At 39.1% G+C, this 22,000-nt stretch overlaps 1 protein-coding gene and 1 long non-coding RNA gene across 3 annotated transcripts in view; one reads left to right on the top strand and one right to left on the bottom strand.

The window, feature by feature from the left end:
• Positions 1–22,000, bottom strand: part of SLC9A9 (solute carrier family 9 member A9) — a 219,940-nt gene that overhangs the window by 172,159 nt on the left and 25,781 nt on the right. The window lies entirely within an intron of this gene.
• LOC112984089 (uncharacterized) lies at positions 596–12,500 on the top strand. Of its 2 annotated transcripts, none has more exons than XR_003259400.2 (3): positions 596–717; positions 12,129–12,242; positions 12,331–12,500. It is a non-coding gene; the product is annotated as an uncharacterized LOC112984089 (long non-coding RNA). The 2 variants fall into 2 exon arrangements; XR_010390588.1 differs by having other exon boundaries at positions 12,313–12,500.

Here is a 22,000-nt window from a genome sequence, read left to right as displayed (position 1 = left end):
TTGCATTTATACTTCAAAATGTACATAATTTAGAATACTGTATAAGCCACTTGAGATATTGTTTCTTTATTTTCCCAAAATGAAGTAGCAAGTACTATTCTGTGGCACAAAAAGAATGAGATACTGGACTTAGATATGAAACTTCTACTTATGTCCAGAATCTGAATCCTCAAAGCTGCTGCCTGAAGCTCCAATATACTTACACTTTTTGGCAATAAAGCCTCTTATGTCCCAAGAGATCTTTTCCATGGGGCTTGTCCAACACTATGTAGTGTATGCAATGCTTGCCTAAAGACCCTTTGGTATTCACAAGCTAGTAAAGCTGTTCAGAGAGATTCAGACCTAGTCCATACCACACCCACCGCTGAAAGAAAGAGGGATGGCTTCGCTTTGCAGTCACTGTCTACTCAACTGTCTAATGGAGAAAGATGTGTAAGCCTGAGATTCAAAGCCCTGCTTCACTTGCTTCACCTTCTTCATTCTTCCTAGATACTGAGATCAAAAAGCCAAAGAGATTGTCTGGGCTCCCAGGAGCTGTGCCCCTTGCTTACCATCAGCAGTGATGGGTACGAATGTTGGCATGTGATGTGGCAATGGGTGATTTGGGCCCTCATCCTGGGTGAGGAAATTCTGAGCTTGAGGCTGTACTTCAATGTCTAATTCTTTTTCCCTTTATCCTTCCAGCTTTGTAAAGGTAAACTGGAGGCTGTGGATCTGGTAGGTAACAAAGTGTCCCAAACCATGTCTTTTTTGGATCTGTGAATCTACTCTGTTCAAGGAACAGTAGGAAATCAACAAAGAGCAGAGAATTCATTTTGCGTTGCCCTGCCTTCTTGTCAGCTTCTTTTTGTCATGAATAAACATGCAAATTGAGCAATTTCTTCAGATGATCAGAAATTAAATGATCAGAAGCTTCATACATTAGAAAAAAAAGGAAGTAAATTAATTAGTAATAAATGTTAACTGAAGACTTCTCAGTCAGACCCAGTGCTGGTTCACTGGTGTAAATGATATTTGTGAATAACTGATTTGATCATGGATTTGGAATATTAATAAAGTAATACATCAGAAAAACAAAAATCAGATTAGCTGTGCTGCAGGAGAGCTAAACCGGTATTTTCTATGCCCAAACACAATTTTTTTGAAAGCATGGGGAGAAGCACATCAAGCCAGAACAAGTATTTTACTACTTCAACAAGAAAAGAAAAAAACAGTAATGTAATGAGACACAGGAGAGAGTAGAATTTTCCAAATTATGTGACTCTGGCACCTACAAAGTGCCTCATCTCTAAAAAATGCTACATGCAATGCTGTCATTACACAGTAGCGAAGGCACCGTATAAACATTTGAGTTCCTGTATAGAGATGAAGTCAGAATCATTTTCCGGGAAACTGAGCTTTAGCTACCAGAATTTCTGGTGTAAACCAGCAAGTAGACCACATGAAATCTCAGAACACAAAACAGACTTCAGACTGGCAAAAAATTCAGTTAAACTAAATAGCAAACACTGAAAAATCAAAACAACAATTCTGCATAGCTTTAATGGCTCTGAGCATTGCGTCATCCGTACGTTCTAGAGCTGGACCAAATTCAATCTTATTTGTGTGAAAAAAGGTAGAAGGATCTTCAAATGTAAAATGCCCAGGTTTTTTTTTTTGCTACTACTCCAGTCCTTTTGCTACTAATTGTTTATTGCCATGTCTTGAGAAACAGAGTTTGGAGAGCAGACTGGCTGTCTGGTTGCTGCTGGAAGTTTCCAGTGAATTTATTTACAATTCTATTCTTCAGGAACAGTAGTCTGGGATTGGGACATTCTTGAGCTAGCTGCTAGTAAATGCAGAAGAAAAAAAAGGTCCCTCTCCTAACGATTTTACAAAATAATCAGTAGACAAGAAATTGTCTAAATGTAAAAGCTCATAAAAGTGTGTTCCAAAGGAAAAGCTGGAGATGAAGCACAACAGAAGTCTATTTTTTGCAAGAGTTTCCTTTAGCAACAGCTGGTTTTAAGAAGAGATCTGAGAAGAGGTAGTGAAATTGCTTTGGGGATTTTGGGGAAGATCTTGCTAAAAAGTTGTAGATACGAAAACATCTATCCAATGTCTAGCTAGTAAGAAGAGAGATTATTTGTAGTATTAAAGTGGAGGCAAGCAGGGTATGTTTGATGCAGAATAAAACGGGGAGATGAGAAGAGAGATGCAAAGGGAAGCTGGGAAGGGGCCGGGAGAATGATTCTGAGAGGCATTGTGAATAGGCACGAATGGGATCAGACCACATCTGTGAATGCAAGAGGAAAAAGTGCTGAAGTAATCAAGACAGGAAAGCTGAGAACCTGGCGAGAGTTTTAGCCTTATGGGTGGATGAGAAAGGCAATATAAGAAACATGTCAGTAAGCAGCATAGTGATTCCTAAACACATAACAAAAGGCTATACTATGCCTAAATGCAGGTAGCAGAAAGTAACCTGAGCTACCAGCATCCCTGGAAATGCAAGACCACATAGTGTCCAAAAGAAATGTTGAGGGGGGGATATCTCTGCATGCCCAGTGAACAAAGCAGAGAAGAAAATGACAATGACAGAGGTTGCCACAGACAGAAAAACTTATTCTAACCCCATCACATCTCCTAGTTTTGTGCTCTTTGACCCTCTGAGAGTAGATAGATTATTTCCACACAAGGTTTCTATCTTCACTTAAAAAGCAAGAAACTGATGCTTACTGGTTTAAATGAAAAGATAGTACAGAATCACTGTCAAACAACTGTGACTAAAAATGATTTGCCATTGCTTTTACCAGTCTCAAATACGTATAGATCAAGAGGGCAAAATAACAGAATCACAAGGGACCACAAGAAGAAAGAAAGGAGAAAGCCAGGAGATACTACCAAACACTGTCCCATCAGTGAAGCAGATGATTTGTAGACCATTAAACAATACGCAAGAATATCAGTATTCTGCTTGTTCAGATTTCCAAAGACTGACTCTGAGGTACCTCTGAGGTACTCCAGTGCTGTCTCTGGGGTCTGACCTGCCCTGCTATGCAAATATATAGATTTCTTCTTTGTGCTTGTGTAAGGTAGCTTAGGTACATGTGAGGTGAAACAAATACAGGTTGAAATAATTCCTACAAATCATTCATGGTAAAAATGTGTTTGAAAAGTGCAGTCAGGTGAGAAAACTTGTGTTGAGCATTGCTTCCTAAAAAGTCCTGGCCAAATCCTCAGCTTGCATAATCTGGCATCACAGCACCTGTGCCTCTGTATTAGAGCAAAACTGGAACAAATATGGCAATTGATGCATATGGGCAGCTTGGTTTATAGGATGCTGCTTCTTTGATAAATAGCTGCCTCCTCACATGCAAGTTAAAGGGAAAATTTATCAGTTATAAAAGAATCTACTCTAAATTTGATGTTGTAGGGGACATAATTAAAATGTAATAGAAACTGCTAAATGAAGAAGTATAATATACATACTGTAGCTCAGTATAGACAGCCCCATTTGTCTGATGACTTTGTCAGCAGTTTTTTCTTCAGTTTTGTTAGTCATAAGTGTATCACTGCTGAATCTCACTACTAAAAGTCTTCATTGTGTTAAAAGTTTAAATAGCATAATTCCAGATTTGAAGTGTTTGTGCAGTTGTGCTATGTAGCATGAATGTGACTTCTAATTTAAACCTGTCTTGCCAAATATGTTTTCCAGTCTGCAGAGAATTTTTCATCTCATATTTTAACTCCCTAAAGAATCTTACTCTATCTAGACATGATTATCTGTTAGCCTGAAGCCAGTTGAACATAGCTACAGATTGTAATCATGCAAGCAAAAGATTAAAAAAACCTGAGGAGATGTATTTCTTTCTTTTCACAAGGAATAGCAATATTAATAAGCAAACAATGGGAAGAGTAGGAGATTTTATTTTGTCTTATGTGTGATGTAACATATTGACTGACTGATTGGTATCACAACAGTATGAAAAAGAATCATTAGTCAGAATTAAATATTTATGCTGCAAAACATAAATAGAAGAGATGAAAATGAAATATTCATTCCCTTATTTCGATCTTTCTATTTCTGCCATATCAATATTCTATATAGTGGAATGCTTCACATCACATGTTTTGGCTACAATGACTTGTTATTTCAAAGTGCTCTATGTGCTAGTACATTCTTCTTTTTGTCATCTTTTAAATCCGTTTTGGTCTTAAAAAAAGGTATTTTCATGTTTTTATTTTTCTTTTAACAAATCATTTACTAACTAATCAAAGCCAGAGAAAACCTCACTCAAGTGTCCCAAGTAACAGTAAACCAATAATAAATCTACCCTAAACTATTTCTTATAGATCCCACATGTAGATGAGTGTCAGGACTATGCACATAGCTTTAGACTCTATGGGTTGGACAGAAACAATTCCCGTGAGCACAGCTGTGCTCCTGGCGTCACGCAGGCAATGTAGGAACGGCTTTTGCTTAGCATTTCCTAGTGAGCCACCAGATCCACCACCAAGATTCTTCTAGTAGTCACAGATTATCTCCTGTTTCCTTCTTAAGTCAAAAGTTTTGATGGAAGGCTTAATGGAGAGAAACACAATGGCTCCTTAGAGATAGGATGTACGTGGGTGTGATTAAGGTGGCTGCATTTCAGTAACCATGGTACTATAAGTATCTTGGCTCTTCAGGTATTGTTCTGCCATACTGATCTTTACAGCCCCTGTGGTCTTGCACTTTTGGGAAAGTAATGGCCATTTAGACTTATTCAAACAGGCAAATAGATATTGGAGGTGGATGGAAGTAAACAGACCATGTTTCTATGTCAGTCAGTTTGGGGACCATTGGTAACAGAACTGAAGAGGATCCAAAACATACTTCAGGATGCTTATCTTCTTATGTTTTATGTCCACTTTTATGGGTACAGAATGAAAGAGAGAGACTGTCCTTACACCAAAACCATGACTATGATAATTGGGAGAGATCGATTGAAACACATGGAAAAATATCCAAACATGGGCTTCAGCAGGGTGGTTGCAGGGGCCTGAGCTAGTCTGTCATCACTGCTGAAAGCAAGCTCAGAGGTTACTATGTTTACTGTATCTGTACCCAACTGCAAGGCTGTCATACCTGAGTAAGCTAAGTCCTTTTGACTTCAGGAAAATCTCAACTGCATCTGTGTTGGGTGCTTTAGGACTGGCCTGAGTAAGACTATGCAGAATGCCCAAGTGGTCAGAAAGCCTGAATGCCTAAACTTTTGCTTATTTGGAGAAAAAGAAAAAAAAAAAAACCTGCAAATGCAAATTACTCCTTTAAAATGGAAAAATATTTTTCCCAGGCCCAGAGTCCCAAGGCGCAATTTTTGTAGATTTTGCTAAGTAATGCTAACAATGTGTCCAAAATAAAACAAGATAACGGATATTCCCCTCATTCTGCCACTACTCTGCTGTCCTCAAACATACTTTACTGCATGTAAATGAGTCTAGTTATCACTGTTCAGTTATGTTTTATTACATTGTCTTTAAACTTTCTAAGGATTAACTAAAAAACATGAAAACTAAAAAATATCTTTTTCTAACAGAATGATGCAGTGCTTTCTTACAGAGTCACAGCTCCAGGTCAGATATATAGTTTTCCTCCTTGTGTTGCAACCTACATCTAGACTACGTTTTGACTTTACAACCTACTAACTCCTTCTTTCCAGTGATTTCCAAGCCTTAGGAAGGAAGGGAGGTGTGCACTAATGCAAGCTGAGGAGTTAGCTGAGGTCACTGAACACAGCTGGTTAATAAATGGGATTTCAGGTTATTTTTCAAAAAACTCTCTTTTTCAGATTGTTTTTCTTACAGTCCTTACTATACTATAGTTTCACAACATTTTGGTTTAAATTGCTGCGAAGAAATTCACCACAGCTCACAACTGCACAATATTGCTTAATGCATTTTTAATATTCCTCTAATGAGTGTAACACAGTTTGACGATCCCCGTGTTCCTGAGCTCCATTTAAATCTGAGCCATTACGCATTATATAAAGAAAACTCTGAAACTCTTTGCAGTGAAAAAGCTGCACTTGATCTTTGAGTGATGACTCATAACTAAACCTCATAATTACTTGGTCAAATGAGCCATGAAACACTGTCAACTGCACTGCATCCAAATCAGAGTGCCACTGAATATTTTATTGTATTACAAAAATTTGAACATTATATCAAGATTTACTTGATTCAGTATTATTTATTGAGAGAATCTCCAGGAAATACTGGATAGTGGTAATCTTACATACATGTTTTGAGACACAGGTATTGTCATGACAGTGAAAAGTATCAAATGTATAAAAACAAATGGAAGTATAAGAGTTTCTAGATACCATTATAGAAGCATTTTGGAAATTAATATAATAGTTAATAGCAGTTGTAGAAAAGCTAGTGGAAAAGTGAGAAAAAAGTCAGAACCACTAAGAGACTTCCATATGAAAAGAGAAAGAATTAAAATACCTAGTTTACAGAAAGGAAAACAAAAAGGTAGTGAAAGAGTATTACCTATAGGAGTTGAAAACCTCTTAATTTAATGACAATAATTCTGAGTTTCTCAGATTACACAACTGTTGTCACATACTGAACTAAAACAGAAAGTCAGTCAGGTGTCAGGCAAATCAGGTTCACTAATTAGATTGGCTAAATCAGTCAGTTAGCACTGATTCAGTTTGCCAATCAGTTATTTCAAATATTATCATTATTATAGCAATCATAACCTGAACAGTTCTTTCTATACATGAAAGATGTGAATATCCTGAAGAGTGTGGCCTAGTCAAAACATTGTGTCTATTCAGTAGGATATGCAGTCAGTTTATAGTTTTTAAGAGTAGAAAAAATAGTAGTAATAAGGATTGTGCTCTAATAAAGATAAAAGGCTATATTGTTTATAAATGTTGTACCTTTTTCCAGAGAAAAAGGGAGGCTCTGTCTTTTTCTCTTCTCCAGTTTAGATGCATTTTCCACATTTTACAATAATTCGGTCTCCACAATAACAAAATGCAGTACCGTGTTTCTGACAGCAGTCAAACCAAGAGTTTTTGTAAGTTCAAAAAAACCCTGTTGCAGACAATCAAAACATTGCTTTCTAGAAGAGACGTTTCTTTCTGGTCCTCAGTTGAGGGGGTGCTTTGTATTCTGAAATGTGAAGGCTTCTAATCCCATCACATTATCAACATAAATGTCTGACTTTTTAAAGATTCTGCTAAATCCATGGCTTTAATGGCATCTGATAGCAGTGAGCATCACAGACTAGCTACAGACCAAGAACAAAAGTTTGTATCTGTTTTATTTACCTTTGCTCAGCTTCAGATACGCTAACCTTTAATGTAACTCAGTATCACATCATTATTATATTGACAGAAGGCTGAAGTGGGGATCGTTTTGTCTTTTCTTTTCAACCTCAGAAACATTCCTTGTGCCAAAAAACTGTTACGTAAGAAATTTCTTCAGAACTCCATGGAAAAGCAAAATCCTACTTTGAGAAATAGGTTTCAGGACAGCTGCATGAGAATGTTAGTATAAAAAACCTGGCACCTGGCTAGGCAAAGTCTTTAAACATCATGGACTCGAAGGATTAAAAGAAAAGCAAAAAAGCCTGATTCAGTAGAAATGCAGCAGAACAGTATTTTCAGTCAAGAGAGTGAGAACCAACAACATTTTGAACCCTTCCTCCAGATGGAGTAACATTGCTAGATACTAACCTACCTGCCATTAATCTGTGTAGAAGCTAGAGTCATGTTTTGGTTATTCTTCACTCTGAACTAACTTGTAAATAATTCAGCTAGTCTCTAAAATTTAGAATGAAAAAACCCAAAGATTCCAAAACAGCAATATTTTTGTCCCACATTTATGAAATATAGTGTAAATATTGAATAACAAATTTTAAAGATGAAAATCATTCTATTTAAATATTTCTCATCAAAGTACAGAAAAAAAATCTGATGTTCTTAGGTTTGCAAGGACCTGCTACAGTAGGTTTCCACTGGAGCACCTGATGTTCCCTTTAAATGAGCTTGTATTACCATTAAAAGACAATTAAGAACAGTTTGTGACTTTCAGAATAATGTAAATTAGATTAGAGAATAACCTGCTGTAAAATAGGGCATGAAATGAACTATAAAGAAGCATGTTTGAAACCATTTTAGCATTTTTATTGGATTAGCTCAATCAAATAGTGATACCAGTGCTTGAGAACAAGGAAAGGAGAAACTCATACCAGACCTTAAATGGACTTTGTCAGATATCCTAGATGGACATTGAATTATCTATTTTAGTAGTGACAGGTTTCTCTCAAATACAGTGTACAGTTTTGAAATGTAACTTTTTTTTTTTTCTTGAAGAATTGAATGTCTTTAGCACAGACAGTTACCTTACTAAGGCTTAAGGTTTCCAGGTAGGTACCTGGGCTTGGTCCAATCTTCCACAGAAATAAAGGACAATTATGAAATTCAATTCTGAATTTCACATTTCAAGTTAGGATGTGATTACTTCTTGGGATATCGTTCAGTCTTTTCACAAATTTTTTTAGTTAGTAATTGAAATCCAAACATTAGATCTCTGAAAGCCTGAGAATCTCTAAAAATGCATAACAGGAAAAGAAACCCATCCATCCTTTAACAAGCACATGAAGTCTGGTTTCATTCTTTAAACAGAATGAAAAACTGAAACTGCAGAGAGGATAAAAAAAACCCTTATTTGGGTAATAGCCATATTCTGACATTTATACTTTGTGTAGATTAAGAGCTGGTCCTTGCTCCAAGGCATTCACATTTTAAATCTGTTGGCAGTGTTATGCTGAGATGTTATGCTCTTGAGTTATTTCATATGTCCACACCAGGCTCTCAGTATGTTCTGTACCTATAACTTTTCATGTGTAAACCAAACCCCTTTTTTCTGGAATAGATAATACAAAATTTATACAGATAACATTCAAAAATAATAGAAGATTATGACCAGAGTCTCTAGATGATTGCAGGAAAAAAAGAGTGATTGGGATAAAAACAGAATTAATAAAAATTTTGTGTAATGGAAATAACAAATGTTGAAACGAAATGAACTTCCTGTGTTCAGGCTAGCTCCTCTTTCCATGGATCTAGGAGTATGAATGTGGAAAGATGTTCACCATTCAAGTGCTAACTGTGATAAAGAATGTAAGAAATTGTAAGAATTAAATGAAAGACCCTCAGTTCTTTGGCTCTATAATATTGAGCACAAAAAGTAGTGCATTAGCTCCATTATTTCGTATGTCAAAGCCGGAAAGCGGTGCTAAGAGAAGTCTGTGTTAAATGAAAGTGACCCTAAATGGCTTATTGCCACTGCCCGGGCAGCCCAAAGAGCCCAGGCACAGCGTCTTTTTTCAGCTACAGATGTCTAATTTGCAAACTGAATACAGATATGAGAGATACATGGTAGCTGCAGATATGGTCTCTAGAACATTTCAGGGACCAGATTCCAGAGCTAGATTATATACATGCCAATCTGAATTTTTAAAAATCTGTTTGCAGACAAAACTGTGAGCTGCCCTTGCCATGATTGCTACCTAGGTGATGGCCTGGAGAGTGTAACAAAGTTTATTCATGCAGAATTACAGGCACAGCACATACCTTCACAATCAATCCTACAAGAAGCAATTATCCCTGTTAAACTAATCCTACAACAAATGTGAATTTATTTTAAGGCATGAAAGTGGTAATGTCTAAGATATTAAAGAGAAAAGTATTAAGAAGTGAACAAGTGAATTCTTCAGGTACTGAAAAATTTAGAAGGGGATAAGAAATTTGTGTTTCTTCAAATGTGTGGCTTGTCGCACATTCATATTCATAAAAATGAAAACGTTGGCACAAAAAAGGTTCAAATGCATGCACAGAATCAGGCATGAATTAGAAAAAAACCCTATGAACTAACTTTTTGTTAAATGTATTAAGCCTGACACAGTAACAACAGGCAATAAACTCACAATTTATTGTCTGGAGTTTAAACGATTTGAAGTGATTTCATATTGAGACTTGTTCCCACTAATCTACTTTATTCCAGGTCTAATGATAGGTAGTTAATACTGTTATGATAATTAGATGCTTCTCTTGTCTTCAGAGTCAATTTGGATTTTTGGTAAATTACCTAGTGGGATGAATTAAATATCATTATTTTTTTGCTGGCATTTTGTTCAACATGATATTGAAAGTACAGATTTTATTCAAGTATTATAAACTGATCTCAGAATAAGAAGTATAAGATTTGAAGAAGATTTGGCAAAATAAAAAATATAGTATGATTTAGTCCTACAATCAACAAAGATGATGCCCTGGAGCTCTACTATGAACACCAGTGGTTACAGCTCACTGAGAAGAATTTGTCACTTTTTTTCTAGGTCGCCCAACTACAAGGCAGTTTTCAATCTTCTCTTTCTCACAAAGAGATGAAGAACTTTTAAGCTCTGTGGGATTCTAAAGTGAAACCATTTGTTAGAAAACAGCAAAATTCCCTCTTTTATGATCTACTTAAAAAACCACAACCCCCCAAAGTTCTCAATTCAATAAAACAAAAAGAAACCAAACCCAAAAAACAGACAGGCATTTAGCCTTCCAACTAGCGAAGGAAATTAAAGCCAGATGTAACTGGAGGTATCAAAGTTCTAAACTCCTAGAAAAAAAGATTTTAACTGAATGATGGACAGCAGGTCTAATGTGACACCCTTCTAGGCCAGTAAATAACTTCTCAGGGTGAAAGTATTTGTCCTGATTAGATTCAGAATGAGTCAGCAGGCAGTGAGCATTAGAACACTATTACTTAACCTGCGGCAAACAGGTTTTCTCCTGCTTATACTGCTATCCTTAACTGGTGTGCCGGACAGAAATATTCTATTAATACACAAGATACATCAGCAGAGTCCCAAAGAAGCCCAGTATTGTTCTCCTGTATTTTTATTAAAAAATGCTCATATTCAGTAGGTCCACAGCTACTGAAGTTATAATAATAAAAAATTTGACAAGGATCAGTGTCCTCTAGAAAGGCTGAGTCTGCAGTGTATTGTGAGAGTTGTATCTTCCCCAACCTGATTATATTACTGTATCATAAAGATTACATTGTTCAGTGGATACACAAATATTTTGATTAGATCTTTCACGCAGTGTTGTTGGTTCTGCTCCATGGAACATGCAAAATGCATCTAATATGCATCTGTTAAAATAGTTCCTTAATTATGGCTAATTATGATAATGACAGTGTTGTGCTTAAGATTCAGCTTTTTTCTCTCTGATGCCATAAAATGTCTATGGCAAAGATTCCTCCATTACTTACCATGTCCGACGAGCAGTAGGAATGGAGGAAGAGTGCCTACTGGATAACAAGATGGAAATAAAATGACTGTGCTTCCACATTCACTGTCCATTCTAGTCCCATACTCCTCAGGCAGTGTCAAGGAGTGGTTTATGCCAGTGACTGGCCTAAAAGAAGGAGGTCCCATAAACTTCAGCTAAATTTGTGGCCAAGAAAATCTACGTACAGCTGAAAGTGGACTTAGTATTAGCCTGCTCCAGTCCTAAACAGGGCAAACTGACCGAATGCATCTCATGAAGGGCAGTAGTCTAAACTCTAGGACTTACACAAGCTCAGGTACAGGACACACTATTCCCATTGTAGAGTCTTCATAAAGGCTTAGGCAGTCTTTAAAATCTAAAGCTATTACTGTAGCTTTTACTCAGAATGATTAAGTGGAAAATTGCCTCAAATGTTTCCTGGGTGAGGCAAATGAATGATAATTAAATTGATTAAATGGAAATGCAGTTGTGAGGTATTGGCTGCTTTTACATGTAAAATTTGCTTTGTAAATATATGAAGAATATGTTTTTGATGAGAAAAGAGAGAGATATCTATACGGAAGATTTTGACTTTGGAACAGCTCTTGCACAGTGACAGTGGATTAGATGGGCGGTAATTCTTACGTGTGTATGTGAAAACACCAAACCAGATGACAAATCATTTTAGCCTTGTTCATGTGAATTACATAGCAAGTTAAATGAGATTACAGGCATGAATAAGGTAAGCATATGGGATTTGGCCTATTGTAGATGAAAATGATACTAAAAAACTGCTGTCTCCTTTTTTTTTCCCTTGCTCAGATTGAATAGCACTCCTGTCAAGAGGATATAAATGCAGAGTAACTTCAAGAGCATCTCTTGACTTACACCACCATTCATTGGGCATGACTGTCAGTCCCAGACACCTCCCTGAACGTGAGTCAGTCAATATTTTATTGATTTTTGAGTATTTAGAGAGCTTAGTACAGAAACTGTTTGGAGAAAGTCCCCTTCTCTTTTTCAGGCAAGAACCAATCTGCTGGATGAGTCGTATAAACATTTTTGTATCAGTAGAACAAATCCATGTTATACAGCGCTTTACAAGACACAGTGTTTAGTATCACGAATTAATTGAGAGTAAGAAGGAGGAAAGTAAACTTGGCTCCCCCGGTGAGAAGAAGCTGATTATTTCACAGTAAGTTACACTTTTTGATTTTTTTTTTCACTAAGTCCATGACAACTGCCTGAATGACATCTTCCCTTTTCCCTTGCATGTTAGGACTGCTTTAGCTGAACTGAGGGCTACCAAGGAGCAAACAGAGCTGGAACACAGGAGTAATGAATGATCTGTCCTCACCTTTAGCAAGTCCTTTGCTCATATGAGCAGTGCAACAGTGTGCCAATTGTGTGCTGCTCAGGCCAATCAACTACTTCTGTGCTGGATGAAGGGAATAAAGAGGCTAGATCAGGTCTGAGAACTGTGTACTGAGTTTACAGTGACCTTACGTTGCATGCTTGTGAAAGGAGAACTGATCGGTAGAAGAGCAGGTGCAACTTGCTGAGATTCGGGCTAAATTTATAGATGTGCACCACTCACATTGTGCAGTTCTGTTTGCATCAGCATGTAGCAGATGCTCAATAGTGCTTACAGCATGTAGAACAGGAAACGAGAAATACAGCACACAGTAAAACTATAGGGCAAGTTTGGGTGAGAAAAATGCAATGTAATTACTATGGATAAAGCTGGCAAGGACACTTGGGCAAATGTCACTACTCCTGCAGAAGTGTGCCATGGGATCTTTACACATGCATTATTCAGGATGTCAAGCAGTTTTACAGTTCTTCTCAAAGCACAGTTACCCTTGCATGTTATGCTGGGCAGTATTCTATTAAAGGTGAAAGGGATATTTTCTGAACCACTGACACTGCTATATTATGCTTCAAACACATCAGCACTGGCTTCAACAGTTCACACCATAGCCCTCTACTGATGTGGCCCGGAACAGGAATGGAGTTAAGCGGCTATGCAGTAACTGTCTGCAATCAGCTTTGACAAGGGGCTGGAAAATATTTTTCTAGCAATAGAACTGATTAGACATTCACAGCTAGAGCTGCAGCACTGTAGAAATGCAAATAGATTTGTTCTCTATAATGGCAGCGATTACTGCTTTGCTTCATCCTATAGCTGGATCAAAGCAGAGAGAAAAGAACTGACATTTCTGCACACCAGAATTGTTCCTTCATTCTCTCCACGCTCCCAGGTTTTTATGTATACTGGACAAAGGATTCATGAATGTACTGCAGAGTAGCCTTTTAGGAATGGGAATAATGAGCTATATGGTCTAATAGCTCTTTTCTTGCTCTAATTTCTGTGCCTCCATGATCTACTCTTTTATTTCATGACTTCAAGGGTCAGAGAAAGGAGTTCATTTTCCTAAACAAGCAAGACTGGAGAACATTCCCTTCTTGGGAGGACATTTATATAAATTAACTGATATTACATCACTGAGCATTGCCTACTATGAACTATGGTAACTTCTGTTTTTGATATTATTATACAGCAGCTGCAGCCACATTTGTCTAAAACAAACAGTTTTACAGAGCATCTGTTTAGAGTTCATTGTAAGCTGTAGATTGCAAAATTCCTTTTTTTTTTTTTTTTTTTTTTTTTTTGTAAATCCAACATAGACAATTATTTAAAATGCTTGCCAGTAGCATTGTGTATCGTGGGTTGAACCACAGTGTTCATGCTGCTCATATCCCATTAGGGAAGTCCCCTTTTCTAAATCAGACAGGGCCTCCACAGATGTGCAAATATTTTGAGGCTATTCACAAGAGTAAAAAGTGCCTCAGAAATAAAAAAAAACATTAGGCTGCCTCTTGGTATAGCTCCAAGTAATTCTGTTGAATAAGTGGTTTTGGAATTTTGGAATTTATTAAAGAAACTTTAAAAATTGGCCATAAGATCTTTACTTCCTTCATTTTCGAGTTCTTGCTAATGTTAACTTATAAATTATACTTTTTATATCACATTTCAAAATTTTATACATATGCACACACAGAGCCTTCTTTCTTATCAGAGATTTCTCCCTCAGAGTAATCACTGTTCTATGTTTTGGAGCAATCAAAAGGTTAGACGCTTTAGCAGAATTACTTGAACTTGTCAAACATCTACTGAAGTCAACACAAGTTTGGGCTGCACAAGGAAATAATGATGACAATATTCTTTCTTGTAACCTAATGTACAGTAAATGCCAAGCAGAATATAAAAGACAAGACTGAACACAGCAGAGCTGTCTGCAGTTTAGCACTAGCAACAGGAGACCAGGGAATAAATCTTGATCCCACATGATAGATGAAGAAGCCTCAAAACTGGAAATGAATTTTAAATATCCATTCAGGTGCATGAAGCCCGCATGAGCTACGGAGGCAGGGGGCAAGTCACCAGTTATGTGCAGTTTCTCAAGTATGTTTATGAACTGCACTTTGCCACCCCCTGCTGCCCAAATCCTACACAAAGCAGCATTCAGTAAGTTAATCAAGTCACAAGCTTATCTGAAGCAAACGATATTTTCTGGGACACATAGCTACAAGAGTGGGTGCCAGTATCTTCCAGTATCATCTTACCTCAACAAAGGTGACTGTGAGCTTTGTTCTGGGGTGTTCGCACCTCACTGTAAAACTAAGGAATAGGCTTTTAGGTATAAATTTGGTACATTTTATTTGCCAATTCTCTTGCAAACACTTCAGTTGACTGTAGTTGTGACATGACTCAGCTTCAAGAGCACAGACAGGAGTCTTCACCAAAGCTCCTTGCCCAGAAGCCAACGCATTGCTACCATGCAGCATACTACTTTGGCCTGGCTTAAGGAGTCCCCTAGGATGGGTTTTTCCCAACCTTTTCTGCTCCTCCTCATCCTTTTGCAGCTCCAGCCTAAAGAATACCAGAGCCTCATTTGTCCTAGAAAGACTATTTGTACCTGCTTCTGCTGATTGAAAATATTTTCAACCTCAAATTAATTTCAGTGAGTGTTAGAACTTCTAAAGGATAAAAAGCAGATCCAGAAGCTCCATTTACATGCACTGAGGCTTGAATTTATTTGGTGGCATAGAAAGCAGAACCTGCCTGCAACAGAAGAAAAAGCACAGATGAAAGGAGGAATCGTGGCACTAAGGATTTGACATTTCCATTGCACTTTGATGTTCAGCTCTCACTCCCCTCCCCACCCGAAGCAAGCTAACACCATGGTGTGTGACTGCATTCCTCTAAGTGGTTGAATCTGCCTCCAGGCACCCTCCTCCTAGTCTTCCTTGCTACATTTGAAAGATCATCTGCCTCCCCAGCATCTGTTCAAGAGTGATGATGATCAATGCTAAAGGAAAAGAAATCCCAACGGCAATTTTGTCAACTGGAAGTTATACAGGAGGCTTTAAAATTGGCTAGCAAGAGGAAATTAAGAATAGGTTAGAAGACTATAATGATCAAGTAGCTCAAAGAAGGGAAAGAAAGAGGGAAGAGTCGCTCTGATGTCCTTTTAAAGGCAGAAACACCTGCAGAAAAGGAAGTATGAAGGCACAGGTATTTCAGTGCAGCATCTTGGCATTGCACTGATGTTACACATTGCCTCGAGATATGGGATTATATAGTATTGGTACAGAAAGAAGACAGCATTCCAGCAAGGAGTACTGGCTGAATAACACTGCAATGTCTCCATCCCGAACATGTTACAAAAGCATCAGAAGATAGAAACATAAGTAATCTTTTTTTAAAAAATAATTGACATATTTTATATTCTTAGGATTGTTCAGCTTACACTTGGATCATATTTTCAAGTTTTTCTTCACAATGAGACATTAAAAAAGCATAAAATGTGACGTCTTCGAACAATAAAAAAAGTCTTGCAGTGTGCCAGTTTAATTAAAATATCAAAGATAATGCAGTTTGCCAGTAAAACCAGGCTTGATAACACAGAAGCATGGCACACCTCTGAAATGTGTTTTTCTGCTTCAGCCATCTGTCCTGGCAGTTACCAAGAGTTTACGTCCTTGTAACACAATGGGGTTAGTATCTAGGCATTGCTGCTGAAAAGAAATATGTAGGCAGAGTTTGAATAATCAATTCTTTCAAAGGGAAAGCCACCCAGAGGCCAGTACCTAAGGAAAGGAGGAAGAACGCAGAGGAGAAAGTTTGGAAGGATATAGCTGCAGACTCCTTGTTTATAGCTTATCTTCTGGTAACTGCAGAGCTGAAAGTGGCCCAGCCCATGACAAGCTAATCTCATGTTGTGGCATTTTTTTCTTCTCAGCAGAGGTTTACTTGCTAAAGCCCTTCCTAAGGCTCTTTAATCAGGGGAAATATTGTTTGAGAAGCTTCTTGGGATTGTTTGTCCTTCACAAAGCGGTTGTGAGCAATTATTGGGAAACGTGTTAAACTACTATCAGTGTGCCTTATTGATGTGAAAGCAGCCGGCCTGGATGCTCTGCAGCAAAAGCTTCCCCCGGAGAACCTAATGAAAGAACAGCCTGATTTAAAGATTAAGATTAGAGAGAAGCAGAGGCAGAACGAAGGAAACTGAAAAGCAAAAGAAAGCTATCCAGGGAACTTCAAGAAGGGAAGGAAGACAAGGACTTTTTGACAGAAAATTGCCCAGTCAAATGCTGGTGTTACAAAAGGTCTTTTACACCAGAACCAATTCAGGGAAAATAAAAACAGCCTTTCTGTGAATCAGCACCTGCAGATATTTATTCTGAAGTTTCCTTGTTCTGTTTATGTTAATATCAGTCTGGAGTAGCTCTACTTTCTTCAGTGGACTTAACTTGATTTTACTAGTATGAACCTCTGAGCAAAATTTGATTCTGTTCTTAATTATATTAAGTGTTCTTGCCTTTACAACCCAGCGGCTGTTTGTGTCTATCCTGCAAAGAAATCCTGCCAACTGACAATTCAGCTGAGAATGAACGTGCTTGCTCTGAAGGAATGAAGTCCGAATAGCTGGTAAACCTTTGGTGACCATCATCACCTGTCTTGGTAGGCACTGGTATCTCTTAGCCCGACCCTAACGCTCATGGATGCGTACTGGAGTCCTACAGTGTTCACCAAGAGGCACCTGATCTCGGTGGGGGACAAGGTTTGATCACTAGCCCATGACGCTTTCCTTGCCACCGTGGAAGGACATTGACTTGCTACCCCAGCATCTCTGTTTCCCTACTCAATCCCTCCACCAGCAGGGCAAATAGCTTGCTATCTTTTTAGCTCCCAGACACAGATAAAAGATAATAATACTTCTTTACAACATGCATCACACGTGCTTTCAGTCAGGCTGTGGCATGGCTCACACGTGAGGGAGTGCTTGAGAGATGGGTGATCCGTTTATAGCAGCCCTCCTTCTAATCATACAAATGTCTTGGCTTAGTGGAGCGTATAACGAGAACTACCTACTGCCCTTGTGGTAATTATTGCCTCATGGTACTGTGAATGCATGGCAGGGCAATATGGCATTACTAGATTAATCCATTCTTTTGTTAAAAAATAAAAGATATATGAAGTCCCTGTAATGCAGCTGAAGAGAAAAGTTGGTAATATTTTTGGCAGAGAGGGAGAAGTTAAACTACTAGGTGTCTTGGCTTACGGGGAGCTTCAGTCAGCTTTGTCATGGTGCTTCAGTCATACACTTCAGGGGCTAATCAGAGGATCAGTAATGTAAAACCCCCATCATCTTGCCAAGATTAATAATGAGGCTGCAATTTGCCAGTGAGAGGGGGCAACTGCAATGGGTTTTGCAGTCCATACCATTTAGTAGAAACTCATTTTGTCACATTGTCACCACCAGTTCATGTTTCTGGAGTCACTTCTGATCCTGCAACAAGTGTTCCCATAACTAATGTAATTTTGTCATTGATGTCCTTAAATCATTGTTTTCAGGCTCAGGTAACCAAGTTCATGCTTAGAAAACTAAATGAAGACATCTGAAAATCAGGCTGTTGACTGAGATTTGACATTTAGGCATGGGGGATGACATTTTCAGCTAATAGACTCGGTCTGTCCATGATATCCCTAACTTACTAATAGTACTTCATCAGAATTTTTAAATTTACACTGAACACTTTAACATACGCAAAACCCTTGGATAGATGAGCGTTGGAAGAATGAACGGTTGCTTGGTAACTCTGCTTGCTGTCTTCCCTTACGAGCAGTGCTCAGAGCTGGAGGAAAGAGGAGTCAGTGGCCTGGCTCCTGCAAAGTTTGGAAGCTATTCCCATCACAATAAACATGCTAGCTGGTACTGGCTCCTGCTGGTTGGGAAATGGGGTGTTGGCACTGGTTATCCAGAATCTGGATGCTGCCAAATTAGGTCCACAATGAGGATTGGTGCCCCAACCACCACCCTAGTGAAGAGGTCTGAATAGAAACTGGGCATTTTTTTAAAAAAAAGTCCTGTTTGGGGTGAAATGATTTTTTCTCGCCCCTCCGTATTTTTCTTTAATCATCTAAAAGTTGACACAAAACCTGACTTTGGATCAACGTGACGTTTTTGCTGCCCGGTTTTCCTGAGCAGCCCCGCACGCGTGGTTTACACGCTGCGCGGGCGAAATTGCGCGGCCGAAGTTCCGCTAAATCTCGCTGCGCGCCCCGGAGCCTGCGGAGCGGGGCCGAAGGCGGCGGTGACGGCCGCAGCGGAGAGCCGCAGCCGCAGCGGGGCCACCCGCGCGTCCCCGGGCCCCGCCGTGCCGCTCCCGGCGGCGCGGAGCGCGGCTGCCACCTGGCGGCGGCGGCGGGGCGCTGCCTCCTGCCGGGCGGGGGCGGGCGGCGCCGCGCGTGGGTGGTGCCGGTGTGAAAAGCCCTCGGGCCTCGGCGCCGCGGGTTGGGGCTTCTGCGGGGCGGTCTGCTTGTGCCGGGGGTATGTAATTTTAAAGTCTTCTCACCGCAGTGTGGGGCGCTATGGTAGAGTACTTGTGTTTCCTGTTTCTCTCATTGTCTCTTTATGTTTTAAGAGTTATTAAGATGCTTCTCCTCCCCCCACCCCTGTTGGATGCCCGTGAAAAGCAGTGCTGGCAGCCTGTGTCTTTAATGGGGCAGGAACTTTCAAACAGTGTAACCAAACGTGTCATGTGAAGTTCAGCTGCAATAATGGGTTCATTCAGTTCAGGATCTTGTTAAAAACATGAGTAAGGCTCCTGCATGGAGTGACTGATGCAGTCCCAAGCACAAATATTCTTTTTGGCTACAGCAGATGTCTATTTTGGAGAGGTACCAAGTTATGATTAAGATTTGGAAAGGAAACCAGATTCTGTGCTAACTCAAATACATTTGCAAACCCTCTGCTCTTACAGATAACAATGCTGTGCATTCTGGAGTCCATGTAATTGTTAAAATATAATACAGCTTCTGGATTTCTATATGGGCCAGACAAGAGAGATTATATAGATGAATATTCCTTGTGTTAAATAGTGCTAATGTGAAGATTACTGGAAGCTGGTTAGGTCAAGCCCCTTACCATGGAAGGGTGTGCTGAGGCTGCTGGGCTCAGAAGGTACTGCCTTGGTTTGCAGTCCAGGTGGCAGTTGGATACTGGTAGCATTCCTCAGGGGTCAATATAGGGATGCAGTCAGACCTTGACCAGACAAGATTCTGAGTAACCTGATCTGGAGTTGAAGTTAGGCCCTGTTTTGGTCAGGGGATTGGATTAGAGGCATCCAGGGGCTGGTTCCAACTGAACTTACTCTGTGGTTCCACGGCAAAAGGGTGTTGAAGAACTGCCTCCCTAAGGTGTCACTCAGAGAAACAGAAATCAGCTATACCTGTGTCCTGGTGACTAGTGGAGGACAACTGCATAGACCAGGTGACATGATTTGCAAGAAGAATGAGCAATATCAGATCGGTTTCTCTGCTTTCCTAATTTTGATTTATGAGACATGTATTCCATAGAGACTGCATGAACATACTCTCCACTTCCCAAAAATCAAATAATGAAGATCATTTTTGGGGAACACACCTAATGTTTTCCTGTACAAACTCAGATTAATTCAAAGAGGGGAACAGAACTGTGAACATAATCCCTGTTCTGTGGTCTTTCCTTATTTTCACCATGGAGTGGGTTGTAAGGAAGGGTGAAAGGAAGAAATATGGGAACTTTTTTTAATGTTTTGTTTTGAATTTCCAATCTGTGTAATAGTAATCCTCTCATATATCATAAATGGGCTATAGAAAGCCTTTGCTGCTGTATCTAGGTCAATCATATGTGCTAGTCTATATAGGACCTTATTCTTATTGAGGAGTTTCACTATTAGTCATTGTCTTTTAGTGGATCAAGTTTTTTTGCCACTGACATCATTCTGCCTTACATTTGCAGTGTGCAGATGAACATAACATAACTGAGATAAAATCACTCATGCTTCTAGTAAGGAAGAGGTCAAAAAGGGGTGGAGACTGGTGTTTTAACATTTGAATTTTGTTTGCTGCTGAGCTCTAGATAAGATACGTAGCTGGGGAGATGTGCTGCTGCAAAGAGTAGAAAACAACAGCCCAATCAGTATATTACAGAAGGGAAAGTGATTTTTTTTCCTATACTGGGTTTGGAACTGGCTATGAGCAGGAGCTGATTAGCATTTCAAGAGCCATCTTCATGCATAAAGTCCTTCTTGCAGAAGGAAGCAAGATAATCCTAATCATTTCTCTTCTGTAAGACTTTTTTATTGCAATCTCCATATTTCCAAAAAAGGTAAGGAGAAAGGAAAAACTGCCTGGGAAGCTAATTGCTGGGTAAGGAGGGATGATGGGGACAAAGCTAACTGAATTAAAGGAAAAAATAGTACAAAAGATGAAAATATAAAATGTCTTAAAAGAATAAACTGGAGGCAGAATATGTTCTGCTGTAATATATGTAATGGATAGCATCAAGAATAATAGGATAATTCAGGTTGAAAGGGATCACAAGATGCCTCTAGCCCAAACTCCTCCTCAAGGCAGGATTGGCTATAAGATCAGACTAGGTTGCTCAGGGCTTTATGCAGTTAGGTCTTGAAAACAGTTGAGGATAGAGACTGCACAGCGTCTCTGGACAACCTGTTCCAATGCTTGAGCATCTTCATGATGAAGATTTTTTTCCTTATATCAAGTCAGAGCCTCTCTTATTTCAATTTACATCTATCATCTTGTCCTCTCACCACACACTGCTGTGAAGAGCCTGCCTTTGTTGTCTTAATGACTTCATAGGTATTAAAGGCTGCTATTAGATCTCCCCAAAGCCTTCTTTCTCTTCTCTAGGCTAAACCAGCCCAGTTTCTTTAGCCTTTCCTTACAGGGCAAGTGCTCCAGCCCCCGGCCATCTTGGTGGCCCTTCACTGAACTTGCTTCAATTTATCAACATAGTCAAGTGTATTTATCAATGTATCAAATGCACTGGAATTTCTTCTCAGGCAGCAGCTATTAAGATGAGACCAAGGACTAAGAGCACCTTCGATCATTCATTGTTGTCTTAATGCTCAGAAATAACCTGGAGCAGGTTGGGAAGCAGAAGGAAGGCTCCTTATATTATTTAAATACTATTGGAGTAGGATAGGATTAGCCTCTTCTATTTTACATTTCTGTTGCACCTTTTACCCTGAAGCAGCTCAAAGCATTTTGCAACTATTTCAAACTCCTGAGTACATGATAGAAGTCATGACATTAGCCATCTTGGTTCAGAAAGAAGCAG

Source organism: Dromaius novaehollandiae, chromosome 9, assembly GCF_036370855.1.
Source record: "Dromaius novaehollandiae isolate bDroNov1 chromosome 9, bDroNov1.hap1, whole genome shotgun sequence".
Lineage (NCBI taxonomy): Eukaryota > Metazoa > Chordata > Aves > Casuariiformes > Dromaiidae > Dromaius > Dromaius novaehollandiae.
Note: the sequence above shows the minus strand (reverse complement) of the source record. Positions and strands in the feature narration are given on the sequence as shown.